At 23.3% G+C, this 18,930-nt stretch overlaps 1 protein-coding gene across 1 annotated transcript in view; it reads right to left on the reverse strand.

The window, feature by feature from the left end:
* LOC129611018 (protein grainyhead-like) overlaps positions 1 to 18,381 on the reverse strand; it is a 125,528-nt gene extending 107,147 nt beyond the window's left edge. Inside the window, exon 1 of the mRNA XM_055523921.1 lies at positions 18,243 to 18,381. The gene's annotated coding sequence lies outside the window, so the exon portion shown is untranslated. The remainder of the gene's footprint in view (positions 1 to 18,242) is intronic.
* Positions 18,382 to 18,930: the final 549 nt, after the last annotated feature.

An 18,930-nucleotide genomic window follows, 5' to 3' on the forward strand; every position in this document is an offset into this window, starting at 1 on the left:
CTCGGTAAAACCGACAAGATTCATATACATTATTGATTTCAATGAAAAGAATAATATCTATAGATAAAATCATATTTCTCTCAATTTTTTTCTATTAAAAACTCTTGAGAAAAAAAATAATAAGAAGAGCAATAACAAGAACATAAAAATATCAATAAATAAACCTTAATAATTGAAATTAACTTGAGACTGCCGAAAACGCCTACGTAAAATAAAAATTGAAAAAAAAATGAATACAACATAAATGAAAGGAAACTAAGCGACAAAAAGAGCCGTGCATTGTTGTAACGAACAACGTAAAGATAGAGTGATTCTACAATACTTTTTATACTTACCATAAAGTACTAGAAATATTTTTATTATAAATGCATGTACATGCATGGCTATAAAAATGTGCAAATAATAAACGGTGATTTTTTAATTATAAAAGGCAGATTAGGTTTATACAGGTTAAGGATAATTGAACTGCTGTGCATAAATAATAAAAAAAAATATTTTTATATTTACATTTAATATGTATGTAAAAATTCATGCTTAAGTACAAATTTTTACAACATAAAAATTATTTGCCAGAAACAAAATGAAAAGTTAAAACATAAATACTAGTAGATAAAAGTTATGACATTTGAAATCTGTTGATTATAAACACCCATTATTTCATATTTATGATATTTTCTCTGGCAACTTTTCCATAAAATTTTCAATTTTAATATATGAATTCGAATTTTAACTTTGAACTACCAATATATTTTGAAATTTTTTTTATTTTAAAATGGAAAGTATATTAAGCATATGTTGTAAATATATTATGATAAAATTTGATACCTATTCACTTGGAAATGTTTTAATGTCTTACAGTCTATGCTACAGTCTATATTCTTTTGAATATTGCCGTATTGCATTAGATTTACAAGCTGAATATACATTACATATCTTAGGGTAAGAGTACCATACAAATTATTTTTCATAATTTAATAAACAGAAAATTTAATAGTTTTGATATTTAATGAGTGTTATAATATTACGTAATAAGTATATCATACACTTTTTAAAATACGAACGCAACTCAACCCTAACTTTGTTTTTAATAAGATTTTAAAATAAAATAATTATTATATAATATCTAGCCCAATTCCATTTTACAAGTTAAGTCTAGAATTTCCAGAATCAAAAATATGAAAAATTCTCATAATACAATGTAATATTGCATATATTTAGGCTTAAAACCATTATTTTCCAAATAATAACATAAAGATCAAATGTCGCAGTTCTTGCTTATTAAGTTCTACTTTTTTGGCAAGAGTGCGGACACTACTACATTTTTGTTTTATATAAAAGTTCATTAGAAGAAATGCGTCAAAGAAGTATAGGGGATCGGAAATTGACATTTTGCATATTTTGAAGGTTGTACTTAACTCGGGAGGTTGAACCGATTTTTAAAAATGTTGTTAACAAAGTAATACCTACTCGTATCCTTAGTAAAATCTTCCCCAAAATCCCAGTTTGAACGGTGTACAAGTTTTGTAAGCAGCTAGGGAAATTTAAATATGCAAGTTTTTATAGTTCTGTAAACCACAATTACTTACTAAAATTGAAACCAATTTAATAAAATTAATTTCATTTTTATAATTTTTCGCATTAATTTTTTATTGTCACTTCAGTTGTAACAATTTACGTAATATTTAAAAATATGAACGTCATTATCCAATAAAATCATTATAACAACTATTTTATTGATCTTTCATAAAAAAAAAATTAATATGTATATGTACATAATTTTACATACGTATATGTATTCGTAATATACACAATAATAATAATAATATGTCAAAACCACAAATATCATAATATCAAGATGCAAAGCATAACCTTTAAAATTTTTTATAATAAATAACCAACTTGCAATACGGTAACCAAGCTTACAAAGCAAAACAACAAAAATTCTTTTTAAAATTAATTCAACTCTTTTAATATAGCAAAACAACAAAAAAAAATGTTAAAGAACTTAAAACTGTTATTTAATAAAAGTTAAAATCAGTTTGTGTTTAAATCTTAAGGAAAATAAAAAAAAAAAATTAAAAAAGGTTACTTATCAAACGGGTTACAATTCTAGATTTTAACGATTATATACTATTCGACCTATGTTAATACATACATACAAAATATGCTTGCAACCAGAATACATGTATGTAGTTAGTATTAAAAACGTCACCATCATGAGAAGTGCGTCGACCGACAATATCAACGACAGCAATCGATCGATTCAATCGACAACAACATCAGAAAAACAGGCAGCAGTAACAAGAGTTTAATAATAAGCACTACAAATAATATATAACAAAACATTTAAGAAGAGAAATCAACAAAACACACAAACAAACAAACAACACAATTAATAATGAAAATAAGCAAGTACAACAACTGTCAGAACAAGTCTTTCTGTTGCCGGTTTTGCGGTTGCTTACTTGTTTTTTTTTTTTTTTGATTTTTCTGATTTGTTGTTTTTTTTTTTTTAATAAATAATTCTATAAAAGTACAAAATATTGCAAACAACTTTATTTATTTTTTTTTTAAATAAATAAATACGCATTTTTAATTCCTGTTACTAAAAGTGGTTGACTTTTTGTTAAGAATTTTCTTCTATACACTTGTGCCTATATACCTTGTAGAATTTCAAATATACATACTTAGATATACATATATATACATACGCATAATATATTCGTTATAAATTTACAGATTTAGAAACAGAAATGCATTTTAGCAAAAAAAAAAAAAAAAAAAAAGAATGCAACATGGAAACATCAGCAACAGCATCAATATATTGGCATTATCATCATCAGATGTTGATGAATTCAAGCTGTGATATGTTTGGATTGTTAATAGGAAATTAATTTTTTACAAGAAAATCAAAGAAAACAAGAATGAAGCAAAAAAAAAAAAGTGAAAAAAAAAATTCTGTACTTTATTGGGAAACAAAAATTTCTAATTTATATGGTACGAGTATTAAATTAAATTTTGAAAATATTTGTAATTTGATAAATTTAACATTTTTAACTAATAAAGAATTTTTATAGCTATAAATATATGTAAATCAAATTTGATTGAGAAAATTTTGTGCCAATAATATTGCTACAATTTATATACAATCAAAGGCAATAAGTTCCAAAACCAACTGATCTAGCCTGAAATTTTTTATTTGATTAGTTAATACTTAATACGTTAATTTTATTCGTCCTTTTATTGCAAATGCTCCCCCTATTATTGAAGTGTGGAACAGTAAAATATAAGTAATAAGATGCAAACAAGAGGTACAAACTTTTCTTTTTAATAAATTTTATAAATCGAAAAAGTTTTTAGTTTTATAATTTCCTAAAGTAAGAGGCGCTCTGACAAAAAAGGATCAAAAATTAGAAATAAATTTTTCGATTAATATGTTTATGTAATTACATAAGCAATTATATAAGCAATTCAATTTATGTAATACTTCATGTACCATGCGTACATAATAATACCATACATACATGACGTATTATTCATAATGTCCTTTAATTTTCACTGCATTTTCCTCTTATTTACGGGTTCTTTCATTTGTACAATGAAACTAATTTAAGTATGTTCAGGATTTTTTTGTTTCAAAATGGTTGAATTAATATTTTTGTCCGACATACTGTCATGATGGTAGTAAAAAAATTTTCAGTCTCTGCAAAATTTATATTTTGATTAAAACCTAAAATTTTAACTTTGCCTATTATTGCCATTATTGTAAAAGAAAAAATTCACCTACGTTTTTTACAATTTTTTGTTTAATTACTTACTTACTCATTAAATTTCATTTTAATTTGATAAAATTTAATATTGTCATTCTTGAGTTTTATGACATGATTAATGCATTTATTTTTCCATTTTTGTTCATTATTAATTTATGTAATCTTAAAATCAAAAATTTTTAATTGATTTTTTTTTTTTTCAAAACCAATACTAATTTTGGATTCGAATGCGAACATTTGAGACGTTGTTATTCCGACATTTTATGTACAAGCGTATGCATGTATATGTTGTATATGTTGTGTACTGTAGATGTTCTAAATAGAGCTCTAATGTAATCATTCACATTGTAATAACTATTTTGACATGTGTACAATTTACATTTTGTAATTTAAGATTTTTGGAATTAAGAAAAAATATTTCGAAATTACACTTCGCATATTTGATTAAAAGTTTTCAAAGAATATTTTAATTGATGTGAAATCACTGATGTGTCAAGAAATGTCATTAACCCTATAAATATTTTTTTAAATAAATTTCGAAAAAATTTTTCGATTAATTAAAATAAAATTTGAAATAATTTATTGATAAAACAGAAAGTGGAGAAGAAATGCAAGACTCTAATAGTCAACATAAGACTAAAATAAAAAATCCAAAAAAGATTTTGCTTGCAAAAATGATAATTACATTGATAAAAATCCTCAAGTCTTAATACTTCTATGCACAACAGCTCTATGTGATTGGAGGTTATTCAAATTTCAATATCTAATGTTGTATGTATTTACTAAAAATCTCTTCTTTAAATAGCATAATCAGATACAGTTTGGTGAACATAAGGACCTTGATTATAATTCTGTGATGGAGATCACGGATATTATTTTCTGATTGCGTTGTTTAGCAATAACTGATAATAACTTCAATTTTATTCAAGACTAGTGGAAAATCTAATACTCGTACATAAAATATTTTGATATAACAATCGACATAATTCTTAATCCTTTACATATTGCAAATAATTTTATTAAGAAAATTTTTTTTATCAGTTTCACTCAGTTTATTTGTAAACATTCATTTCAAAAACCTCTAAAAAGCAGGAATTTTTTCAATTATAGGAAATAATATTATCTTCTCAGAAATTAATTTTCGCATATCGCCCCTCCTCTTTTAACTACGTGTCCAAAAAGTCATGGCCATACAATAGTTTTTGATGTGTTTGAACTAGTGGGAATTTGAAAACTTTAGAAAAATGTAATCAGTCATTCAATTCTTCTTAATTAAAAAATTATAAACAAAACGACACAGTCTTGAATGTTTTCTTATTCGTCACAATAATTAGCTGTTATTATCATTCTCACATTTCAACATCTTGCATATATTAAACAATAATTCATTTTATTCGAACACAATTTCTTTGTAAATACTCTCTCCCAAGTTGCCATTCAATTTAAATTTTTGATGAATTTTAATAATAACAAGAACGAATTGTAATTGGCTTCTCTGAGGAAATCTTACTCATATTTTTTTGATTGAGTTAATTAGCATTGAAAATACCCTTTTCCTTGATATTTTCAAGTTTTCTCCTGCACGTATGCAATATTATGTTTTCGTTACAGATTTATTTCAACAAAAAGAATTTATCGTTTTCATTGTTAACATTTTCGGTATATCGATTGTATTTTTAAAGTTTCTAACAATTGTCCGATTCCAAATTTTATATAAACAATTATTTGTAATTTTTGTTTGTAATTGTTTTCTTTCACAGCTATGGTTTCTCATTGAAAGAATTTTTGATTACAGTCAGTCACAATTAATATATATCTTGCACTTGCATTACTAAATTATAGCATTATCATGCAATTTATAGTTAAATGATGAATTAAAAAATTTAAAAACAAAAAAATATGAAAAAAATTAAAATATAGTAAAAAAAATCCCGCCATATTAATTTTTGTGTTCTTATAAATGGCGTTTTTCTTTTCATATTTTATTTTTTGTTATTTCGGTTACGACATCTAATTACAAAAAGATGAATTTTGTTGTGTTGTGCTTTGCCATAGTTGTGTTGTTTTGTGGCGTCATAATGTTGTACAATTTGAAAAGTTTTGTTTGAATTTTTTTACTGTTTTGTTTTTTTTTGTTTTCTTTTACTGTTGCTGCTGCTTATTTTTGTTGTTTTCTTTTTTATTTTGATTATCGGATCAACAATCCAAGAATGAACTTTAAAAAAAAAAAAAAGAAAAAAAATGAAACAGACAAACTTAAAAAAACAAGTAAAAAAAAGCACATGGCTGTTTAGCTGGTTATAAATTCATTCATACTTCAATCTTGACATACACCACTATTGAATATGAGTATAAAGAATAAAGGAACAAATATTATAATATATTTTACATACTTCTTATGTGTATATTAAAGTCCGTACACATTGCTGAAATTAGTTTAACCTATAACCAGTTTTTAGATAATTTTTTACTTTTTGATTTAAGCTCTTTAACCTACACCTTTTCTTCTCATATTTTATTTCTTGTTTGTTTCTCTTTATAATTATTCATGAATGACTGCGATTATAATAATATTGATAATAATAACGATAGATCATAATGAAGATAACGTTATTATTACTATTGCAATATTAAAGTGCGGTGGCGGTGTAATCCACATTATTGAATTAAATTAATTTTAAAAATTAATTTTTGTTTCGATATGCGTTTGTTTACGTAAATACTTAGCATACATAAAAGAGTCTAAATTCAAGGTCCTTTAAAATCTGTTTCTTAAGTGCGTTATGGGGATTACGTTGTTTATAATTCTTTTAAAAATATTTTTTAAAAAGATTTAATTAAAAAATTATTTTATTTTAAGTTCTAAGAAATCTTTCAATCATAAATAAAATTAAAATTGAAATTAAATTATAATGGCTTTTATTGTTAACTTTAGCACTTGAAATTGAAAATATCTCATTAAAATTAATACTCAAAAATACCAAAATACAATCATCAACCTTTCAAATCATAAACATCATAACAGATTTCTTTCTTCAATAATTGTATCGTTTAAATTTCTTTTAGAAAAGCTGCAACAGATATTCAAAATGATTTTATCGAATAATCTTACGAACTCTATTAAGTAAAGTAATATTGCATTTACTGGCCTTTCAAGCATGCTTTAGAAAAGCTGCTTATATTAGTGAATATTACTGCGTGAAATATTTAGCTACTAAATTGTTTAAATGTGAAACCCTGTCCATTCTGAATACATCTTTCTTGATATAATCAGAAAAAAATGTGTGATTAGTTTAGAATTTTAAATACTATAGTATTAACTAGAGTCGTTTAACTAGAGTTTACTTTACATTAATTTCGTAAATATATGATTCTATTGTTATCATTTCAATAGCAAATCCAAGAAAAAATTCAAATCATAATGCTATTAAATAACATTAGTTAGTTTCTTTAAAAATATTTGTACTCTTCAGATATGATAAATTGTTCATAAGATATTATATGTGTGAATATATTATGGTATAAATGTAATAATAACAATAACATTGAATTTCTGCTGGAAGTAAACTTGTACTGCAATAGAAATTTTTACAAAAATAAAAAACCTTTCGCTTGGAAGCTTCTTGCTTTTCTTCCGAAATTAAGCAAATTTTTTATTTCAATTTTAGCTTCGATTTAATTTTTGTTCTACGATAGTTGCGCTATATAACGTCACTCATTTTTCTTGCACAATTATGAGATAACATTTAATTATTTTTTTATAAATACTAACACTTATGATTCAAATATATTACAGAGATCCGGTGACTCAAAAGAAACATTAATTTTCAAAACGAAATTCTAATATAAATTCCCATAAATCATGAATTAAATTTCATATCAAAATTATATATACATACTTATATTAATTTTTTTATTTCAATTTTTTACTTAATTTCGACAAGTTTTCAATGCATTTACACATACGAGAAGAAAACAAAAAAAACTACATTTTCTTACGACATACAAATATAATGTATATAGGAAAGCAGCCACCTACAAGAAATTCCCAATAATCTTGTCCTATGATAATGAATTTAAAATTGGGATATTCATGTAAAATTTTTATTTTTAAAAATTATAAAGAAAAATAAGAGAAAAATCAAATTTTAATAGTGATTAATAGTAGATAAGAAAACCAATCCTAAAACTTCTTTGAAAAAAAAAATTCCAAAACTTCAAAGATTCAAGTTTAATTTTATATACATAATATATAGATACAGGTTTATATGAACACACACAATTACATACTATTATGATTGTTACGCTAACATTATTATTATTGTTATTATTATTGTTATTGTTATGATTATCGAATCGGAATAAATACTAAGCCTGTCAAACAACTACGACATCAAAATGCCAGTATGAGAATATTAAAATCAAGTTTGTTATTTATATTTTGTTTTTTTTTTTTTTGTTTATTTATAACTACTTTTATTATTATTATTATTTGTTTTTCTATTTTTTTTTTCTGTTTTTACATTTATACCTTTAATTTCAATTCTGGAAGTGTATAAAATTTTTGTTTATGTTTGTTATTGTTGTTATATTTTGTAATTCTTATTGACATTTTCTCTATGGTGGGAACAACCATATGGTTGTTCTAACGGTCATCATCATCATCATCCAGTATATCCTGATTTTTGTTTATTTTCCTTGTTTCTTTTTTCTTAGTTTGAACAAGTGTATATAATACAAACAAAAAGAAAAAACGTAAGTAATAATAAAAATAAAATAAAATATTGTGTGAGTGCGAACAATAACCAAGCGTAAAAATCAAAAAAAATATACAAAAATCAGGATTTCAAAAATAAAATAATAAAAAAAAAAAACACGAATTTTTTGTTTTCCATATTCTTGTTTTGTTTTTTAACTCGAAAATATAAAAATAAAACTCTTTGATTTCTGATCTGACTTAACTGGTCTTCTTAATTTTTTTTTTTTTCATATTGGATGAGATATAAATCCATTGTTATTTATAATAATAATAATAAAAAGAAAAAAATTAAGATATCCTGTTTGATATAATTTCAAGGTTAGGTTCATTTTAGAAATTTTTATAACAATAATAACAACAACAACTTATAGAACAAGTTTTTATATTTTGTTTTTTTTTTATCTCTTGTTTGTTTTGTTTCATTTCTCTTACACGTTTTTATGCACACGTTCTAAATATCAAAACAAATTCCTTGTTTTTTGGTATTTCTATTTTTTTGTTTTTCTTAAGAACAACCCAAAAAAGAGCAAGAGCATATTTTAAAAGAAGAATTATGCGTTTTTTGTAACACTTTGGTTTTACAATTTTTTATAGTTTGTTATTATACCACCTAGTAGGGTACACCGTATTTTTTATAGACAATATACAAACACAAAACTTTTTAATTAAGGGCCATAATTTTGCACTATTCTAGGAAACGAATAGAAATAAAGCATTTTTTAAGAATAAAGCAAGATTTTGCAATTACTAACAATAATTAACGAATAATAAAATTAATAATAAGGAACGTGAATAATAGTTGTTAGATTTTGTCTAACAAAAATTCCAAATTTTCTTACATAAATATTAAATACATTTTATGTAAGGTATTAAAAGTAATAAAATTTTTCTTTACTCCTAATATATGAGCTTTACTTTTGAAATCAAACTTTATTTTTATTAATTTTTTAAAATAATTTTTATTTGAACCTTTTATAATTTTTGCATATTGTATTTAGTAGTAGTATCCCTAAAATTATGCAATAATTAAAAATTTGTGTTCTGTCAGTTTTGGTATTAATTTTAAGATTTTATTTTTTTGTATTCCTATAATATTTATGAAAAAATAATATCCCCATCAATTACAGATAACAATATTCAGAGCAAATTTATAATTAAAAACTAATTTTCGATAAAATACTTTATGAAACTTATAATTATTATAACCAAAAATAAAAAATAGAAAAATAATAGAAAAAAAAATTAAAAAATCATAACCTTTTTATTAACCTCCTTAAGAATGTATTAAATGAACTAGCCTATATAATATAAATATGTAAATGTGATAAAATAATGTGTAACCAAATAGGAAATTGCAATCTAAGATTCAAAATGTGAATTTTTTAATGTCACAAGTAGATTAACCAGATTAATCTACTAACAACAATAGTAGCTTTAATAAATATAACGTTACCAAACAAATCTTACATACTTCAACATTAAACGAGTTCTGACTTCTATTAGTTCTGCTTCATGTATACAAAAACGTCAGACAAAATATATATGTACATATTTTGTTGTACAAAATTTTTACCCGGAATATTTTGTGAAGCATTAAAGATATTGCTTTGTTTCATATAATATGTTTGGAAAATTTCATCAACAAAAGTAGTTTCTATATTTAAAATGAATTTTTTTAAAAACAAATACTTAAAATATTTTTAAAACAAAAAATTTTTCTCAAATTTTATAGGTTCGTGCATTCATTATACATGACATCACAACAACTCTTTATTAAAAAAACAAATTTTTAAATTTTAATAATCTTTAAATTCTTTCAAAATATTTAAATATCAATAAAATGTTTATACATATTTATGTACATATTTATATATATGAATAATTTATTTTTTTAAAGCCTATAAGATCTATAAACATTTTTCTTTAATAGCATATTATTTGTCTTTGTTTTTGTTCTACTTGCTATAATTTTCTTTATAGCAAAATTCTAAATTCTTATTTTTTGTTTTGTTCCCTCTTTATTTCATTAACAATTTTCCGCCTGTACTTCTATATATGGTAAAGTCTACCATTAAAAAAACAACAAAACAAAAAAAACCTTTCTCCTTTTCCTTCTCCTTCTCCTTTTTCTCATTTTATATACACAGTACAGTTATATACACACATATGAACAACATACGACCATAATTTATGCATACTCACATACATTCATATATGTATATACTTACACCATATATAAATAAACTCAATTAAAACTTTCAAATGAAATGACAACATTTTTATTATGAAAATAAAAATATATTATAAATATACGTAAGAAATTAAAAATAAAATAAAGAAAAAAAAAATAAATATTAAAATTTCAATAAAATTATATCTACAAAAAAAGAAACAAAAAATAAGAATAACAAAACAAAATATTAACAACATTCAACACGAACAACATTATAATCAACTCACAATACCAATAGCAACAGCAACAGCAGCACCACAATAAAAGCAATAAAAAAATTAAAAGAAATCAATAAAAATTTATAATTTATATAAAAAAAAACAAAATCAAAATAAAAAAATAAAATTTATTTGAAAAAAATATTAATTTGACCAATACATTTACATTATAGAATGAGTGGATTGCATATGTGTATGTACGTACAAAAAAATGAATAAATCTGTAAAATAAACGTAGGTATTTGAATACAATCATAGACGCATGTACAAAATACAATGGACATTCGCATTTGTGTATAAATTTTTTAATATAAAAAATACGGAGACAAAAAATCTTTTATAACGAAAAAAATTTTTTTTTTTTATTTTAATTTTCTTTTCTTTTTTTCTTATTTTATTGGAAAAAATCTTATAAGACACCTACGTACGTTTATTTTTTTCACATACAAATGTTTGTACTATACATTAACTAATACCATGATATTAAATATAAAATTAAATAATATTGGTTATAATAAAGTGTTTCGTTCGGGCACAACTAAAATATTAACACAGTGTGATTTGTGAAAATTATAAAAATGACCCGCCCCAAAAAATTCAAAAAATTTCAAATCCAATATTAGTAATAATAAAAAATGAAAACTATCGCCTATGGGTGAAAAGCAAATTGTATAACTGTTTTTAAAAAGCTTTTTATTACATATATGTTCTATATACATATATATATATATATTTTTACTTGTAATTTATATTGTTTTGTATTATTAATCATTATTAATATTAAAACGTAAATATTACTAGGAAGGAATCAATTTGCTATTTTTGTAAATTAAAAGTTTTAACAGAAATTTTTAGATGAAAATGTGGTAAGACCTTGCATACAGGACAGACATACTATTTATAGTATATTTATAATTATTCAAAATTTAAATATCTCTTAATTTAAAATTTAATTAATTGATTAATTATTCAAGACAAATTAAACTTATTAAATTTGAAAAGGTTTGGTCCAGTGATTCAATAATAATTTATTAAAATTTTTCAAAAAATTAGAAATAAAAATATAAAATATTATGATGATTTCATGCAACAACATTAAACATACCAAATTTTATTCAAATTAAGTTCTTACATAGAGCATGGTCTCTTAGTTCTGAATTAATACAAAATTTTGTCTGATTCTGCCTATACCAATTCGATTTGTGTATAGTACTTCTAATATATTTCTATTTGATTAGATTTTTATTTTATTTTTTCTTAATTATTTTAATTTATTCTTAATAATTAAAATTATTTCTTAATTAACAACTAACAACGTTAAAAAACAGTACTAGTAATTTAATATGCTATTAAAACTATTATAATTAAAATTAACTTTAAATTATGAATAAATTTCACAGGCAATCTAGAATGTACAAGAAACTATAAATAATTTTAAATATGGAAGTAATTTAAATAATTTTAGACTTCAACGAATTCAAAGACTTCAAATTTATTGAAAAATATCGTAAAAGTAGGAATATAATTAAAGAATACTTAAAAAAACGCATAACATTCAAGTTCTGTACAATTTAAAGTTTATATATTACATCATCATACCGAAATTGTAAAGAAGTTTGTAAAATTCAATTCAAATTTTTTAAAATCATTAAAAGAATTCGACTTGTACACGAATTTCCACGAGTTTCATTTCAAAAAACATCAATTTCAAAAATAAAATCTTAAAACTTAATAATAAAACAACGAATCATCCAAAAAAAAAATTAACACAAAAAAAAAAACCCAAATTCAAAAGACAATTAAAGAAAATTAACTTGGATTTGGAATACACATGATGTGTCAAATGGTAAATGACCCGTAACATTTTCAAAATCACACTGTACCCACAGCATTAATAAAGCATTTCTTTATGGAACATATTACAAACAAAAAAGTCAAAAAAGCAATGTAAGACTTCCACTTATCTTTTAAATTTTTATGCACATACCAAAAAACATACATACATACATACTTATAATAGTATATCCGTAAAAGTGAACACTCCACAACAGTCAACAGTTTAAATTCAGTTGAAAAATCTTTAGGTCACTTCACTACCAAGCATCCATTGTTTATAACGACTCATAAAAGAACTTGAGAGAAGGAAAAGATCAAAAATTTTTTTTTTGCTGTTTCCCTTTTTCTTTTTCTTTTTTTTTTAGTTTTTCTAATTTTTTCATTTTACCTTTTATTATTGATATTACAACCACAAAAAAAAAAAGAAAAAATATAAACAAAAACATCAAAATCAACAAACATTAACAATTTAATAGCACCAAAATGTTCATTTCTTTTTTCTCATTTCAGTTGCCTCATTTTGATCTCCTCTTTTACACAATTCCCCCCTTTTTAGAATGATGGAATTTAAAATAAAATTTGAAACTTTTGGATTAATCTTACGTTCATAATGTTTTTTTTAACAAAAAAATATAATAATTATGGCTGCGAGATCAAACTTCTAGTTGAAATAGTTGGTGTTAAAATACACTTGTAGTTTAAATAGGGGAAACTTTTAAAAAGTAGTGACGCATGACTTATTTAAACAAATTTTACAATTTGTTTTTGTTTTTTTACATTAGAGCAGATTCAATTCTATAAAAAAATAGATTCGTGTTCGTTTTTTCATTCAAAACGTTTAGATCTAAAAATTTGTATTCTTTTACACGATCATAGTGTGTTCATATACGCCCTTCGCGCCCGAAAGAAAATTTCAGCTTTGTCGAGCAAAATTTTTAGACAAAATTTTCTCACAACGTACTATTTTGTCATACGAAAAATGTTTCTAAAATTGGAGCTTCCAAAATAAAGAATTTTTTTCCTTCGACCAAAAAACTGTATTCTGAAAATTCTGAATCTGACCAGACTAACCCTATAAGTTCTATAAGCCCCTCTATAAAAACTTTTTCATAAATTAGCCCAATTAACCATTGCAGTCCTAAATTGTATGTAATAACATGATTTAGTATCGACAAAGTAACAAATAATTTAGAGGAATGGATAAATTTTTTACACGCAAGAAAAGCTTGTATGATGTCTCTTAATTTGGATTTAGGCGTGTATCGTTCAAGAATTCGAGAAGATTCTGTTAATTGAAAATATATATATATATAGACAAATGGAGCATATATATATATATATATATATATGCTCCATTTGTCTATTTTAGAAAACTCTCTTTGAATTTCTTGGAATTTCAGAAAATCTAAGATTTTTTTGATTGCAGCATGTTGTACAGTTTTAAATTTTTAACTATTAACAAAAGCTTATTTCTACTAATGAAATTTTCAAGAACTTAAAGTTGGCAGGCTTAAATTTTACTTCTTTTTTTTTATTTAAGATATTTCTTTTTTTTCCTCTCTTTACTTTATTATAGATGATGACTGTGTTGTCCAGAGATTACAAGAAATCTGTAGAAGGAGATACAACAAAACAATGCACATGATATAAAAAAGAAATATAAAATACTTTGCATGTATACGTATGTGTGTGTATCTTTTTTTTCTTAGTAACTTTGTAAAGAGCGCATAATATTGAAGGCAGCATACTTTTGGTTAAAATTTAAAATATTATATAGGAAGGTTAAAATACTATTATGTGGTGTAGTGGCATACACATAAAAAAAAACCAAAAATTATTCATGATTATACGTTACTGCACCAACACATTCAAATGTTAAAAAAAGTTTTATTTTCTTAAATAAAAAAAATTTTTTTTTTTAATTTCAAATTAATGTGAATTGTTTTGATGTTGGATACTACGGATGGAATGAATATGTTGGAATCAAATATTAGAATCATATTGTGAATTGTAAAAATGATCTTTTGGGTTTTTTTGGGGTCTTTTTAAATTTTTTTTTATTTTGTTTATTTTAAATTTTTTTATTAAGCGGTAGAATTTCAAGTGAATTAGGTGGACTAAAATAATTATGAAATAAAAGAATTTCTGGAAAATTCTTTCATTTTAATTTTTCTAATATGTAAGTACACTTTTCTTATTTGAAAAAAGCTATTAAATTATAATTAAGATTTTATTTGAACAATTTTGATAAGCATCCTTAATTAAGTGATGCCATATTAGATTATATGAAACTAAAATTTTAATAAAGCTCTGTCTTTTTTAATGCCATTTAAATTTCTAACGCAAATTTTTATGGAATATCTTCTTAAGTTATAAATATTCCAAAGAAAACCTAATAAATTTTTTAAGCCAAATTTAAGTATATATTCTGATTTTAAGTAATAGAGATAAAATACAAGTATATTTCACAAAACCATTTACAGCAGTCCATTTTAGGGAATATAACAGTTTACGCGTACAGCACATTTTATGCATAATTACACCAGCCTAAACCTAAAACGAATAAGAGAACTAAGTGCAAGTATTTGTTACAGAAAAACTAACAATGAAAGCTTACCGCTCTCATCTACCCAGAATCAGTTTGCAGCGTGATATTTCATTAGAGGCACATATCAAATATTAACTGTTGTTAAGATTGTTGGTTTTAAGAAGAGAAAGTATAGACAATCCAAGAAGTATAATGCTAAACAAGATATGAGAATCAATATATTCTATATATTTCCAATTCAATGTTCTTCCTTACAAACTAAATGATTTAGAACTATAAACGTGACAATACAATAATGGTAAAATGTTAATTTTTTTTTTAAATGTTTAATTATTTTTCTGAAAATTTCGGTCAAGTGCTTTATAATTTTGACAAAGAACTTGTTATAAATCAAATAAAGCTAGAAATTTTTATATTTTTACAAAACAAAAAGTATAATGATTATTACAAATTTTTATATCTTTCATAATAAATCAATTTAATATATCAGTATATTATTACTAAGTGTTGATTTACAGTATGTCAGTTTTCTTATATTATAACGATAGTATATGTTCACATGTATATCAATTAAAATATAGAATACATGCGTATGGCTTAACTGTTTTGTAACACTAAAGTTACCCTCTATGTGTTTTTAGTAGCAACAACATCCCTACTTAATAAAAAATAAAATATCGAAAAACTTTTTTTTAAAATAAACTTATAAATCATACAAATGAACTAAATAAAATCTTATTGAGTCAAATTTAATTATCGAATTCAATAAAGAATAATGTTAAGATTTCTATGTGTGGAAAACGATAAAATTCCAAGAAAACAATTTTTTTTTTCTAAATTTGATATAAAAAAAATGTAGGTATAACTACATTTAAAATAAATGCAATGACATTTTACAATAGTTAAATATACAGTAGCGAGTTGTTATTCTTACGTCAACCCTGGAGATAAATCTGTACATATGAATTGTGTATTTCGATATATGTACATATTATGTGTATCTATAATTCCTTTATAGTAAAAACATGTTACATATTTATGGAGTTAGCACGTGCTATACAAAATAGATAGATATTTTCCAAAACTTGATTCTAAATATTTAAATATGTTTTTCTTTAAAAATTTTCTAAATAAGTAATCAAACAGGAATTCCACTAATGACGGTAAAATTTATAATCGAATTTCAAGAAGAGTTGTTTTCCGTAAAGTTGCCATTTTCATTGAAGAAACAAAAAAACTCTTTTCTATGATTTTTATTTACCTCTTATACGTATGTGTAGACTTTGCATAAACCTTGGAGGAGACCAAAAAAATTAATACAAATTTTTTCAATATACTGTTGTAATTTCTGATAAGAAGACATTTGCCGTTAGTCGTTTTCTCATACGTTTATGAGCAAACGACTGACGGCATTGATTATTTTCTAACTAATTAAATTACGTATTCTTGCCTGCAAATACCTTGCTTAATAAAAGGAAGACTAATTCCAAACATCTGAGAAATATTCTTTTAAACGGCTTTTTGAAAGTTAAACCGATGTTCCACTATGATTCTTAATTTTAGTAGATATATCGTCCTACATCAATAGAAATTTAATAATAAATATGATTTCAACATAGTAAGTCGTCAATAAATTGGGTTTATAGGGCTATATAGGACTATACACATACCTTTTCGAGCAGTGGGAAAATAGATTCTTTTAGAGAAGAAATTCTGTTATAAAGTTCTGTTTGTCTGTAAAATATAGACAGCTTCTTGTCTTAAATATTATAAAAGATTTCTAATTAAACATACATACAGACAAACAGAATAAAACAGGCACATGTTTTCCAATTTTGGTCGAAATTTTATTATATGTTTTAAGTAGTAGTCGGGATGTGTGTAAGCAACATCGAGAAGGAATCTTTTGCGACATCATAAATGGTGCATATTTTTGCTTTTAAAGACGATCTAACAACGTAGGTAATTAAAGAGATCCGTGAGACTTAAATCCATCCGTTAATTAAAGCAATCGTGTGAGAACAAAAAGATCCAGAGACTTGAGATTTGGCACATATGTACGTATGTATATTTCCACGTAAAGAAGCAAAAACTGAAACTGTTACCTCAAAAGTACCAAAGTTTCAATACCGCCTTATAAAATACAGCAAATATTGTTTTACAGGAAATCGCAAAAAAGGAATACAGAAAAAAAAATCATCAGAAATTCTTCAAATTGGCAGGTATTTAGTTGTGGCAGAGACCAAAATTAACTTTCTACTCATTGAATAAGAAAAAATCAAGAAAATGTGATAAGAAAAAGTGAATATCATCATCATTCACGTAATGCGGTTTTTCATAAACATATTACGTAATTTTGTTTCAGAAAGAATCAATTAGTGGATACCCTAGAATCTATAGCAAAGAAGGAATCCAATTTAAAAAACCGTAATTTTGTTATTATGTATTTCTCTTAACCTTATATAACATGACTGGATATAGAATTAAAGACATTTTTATCAAAAATTGTGGCTCCTGACTCTTGACATTCTTTCTCAAATGTATAAAGTAGAAATGATGAAAAGTTTTCCAAATTAAATGTATTTGTTATAACATGACTCGACACTGTATTTTATAATTGTCTATGAATAATAGCATATATATGATATGTGTAAAAATATTTTTACAAAATGCTTATAAAACAACCATAGATTTAGGGAATAAAAAAAAAAACATTTTTGTTTTTTGTAAATTTAGTTAAATACTTATTATATATAACAGTATATAAGTTAAAGAATTACGAGTAGTAATTATTAATGTTTGTTTTTTAATTATATTCTATGAAATTTTCTAAATAAGTACAAATAATAAATAAGGCATATTCAATGTACATACATACCTTTTTTTTTCTTGTGATATAAAAAATAATTTCGCTAAATATACAATATATACGTGTGTATATATATAATATGTATAATCGTAACAAGAAAAACAAATGTACCAATTTAATCCATTATAAATTTAATTTATAAACAATAATTTTTTTAATATTCGCACTTACTAATACTTATATTATTGTATCATATAATTGATTATATATTATGTAAATGTGTATATATTTATGTATATGCACATGTGTTAATGTAAAAATATAAGCATATATAATTTGTTTTATTATCGTTTATTATAGTATTGTATATATCCTTTCTCTTTTGAGCCTTGAACAATATTAAAATTTTAATAAATTTTTAATTTATACATATATATATATATATATATTTATAAATATATTTTATTGAATTTAATAATTATTTTTCTGAATACAATATTTTGTGTATTTATAATTTCTTTCTCTTTTACAATTCTTATTATACTTAAATTTTATATATTTATTAATTTGAACTATATTTATTCATTTATTATAGCTTTAAGTATATGTAATGTTATGTTATTATTATTAAACTGGTATACAAGTACACACATTTACAATTATAATATGTGTATAGTATTTTTGTTGCAATAATAATATTATTGCACAAAATATTATAAACATTAAAAAATAATAAATTTTTATAATGTTACAATTA

This window comes from Condylostylus longicornis, unplaced genomic scaffold, assembly GCF_029603195.1.
Source record: "Condylostylus longicornis isolate FDR11 unplaced genomic scaffold, ASM2960319v2 ptg000048l, whole genome shotgun sequence".
NCBI lineage: Eukaryota > Metazoa > Arthropoda > Insecta > Diptera > Dolichopodidae > Condylostylus > Condylostylus longicornis.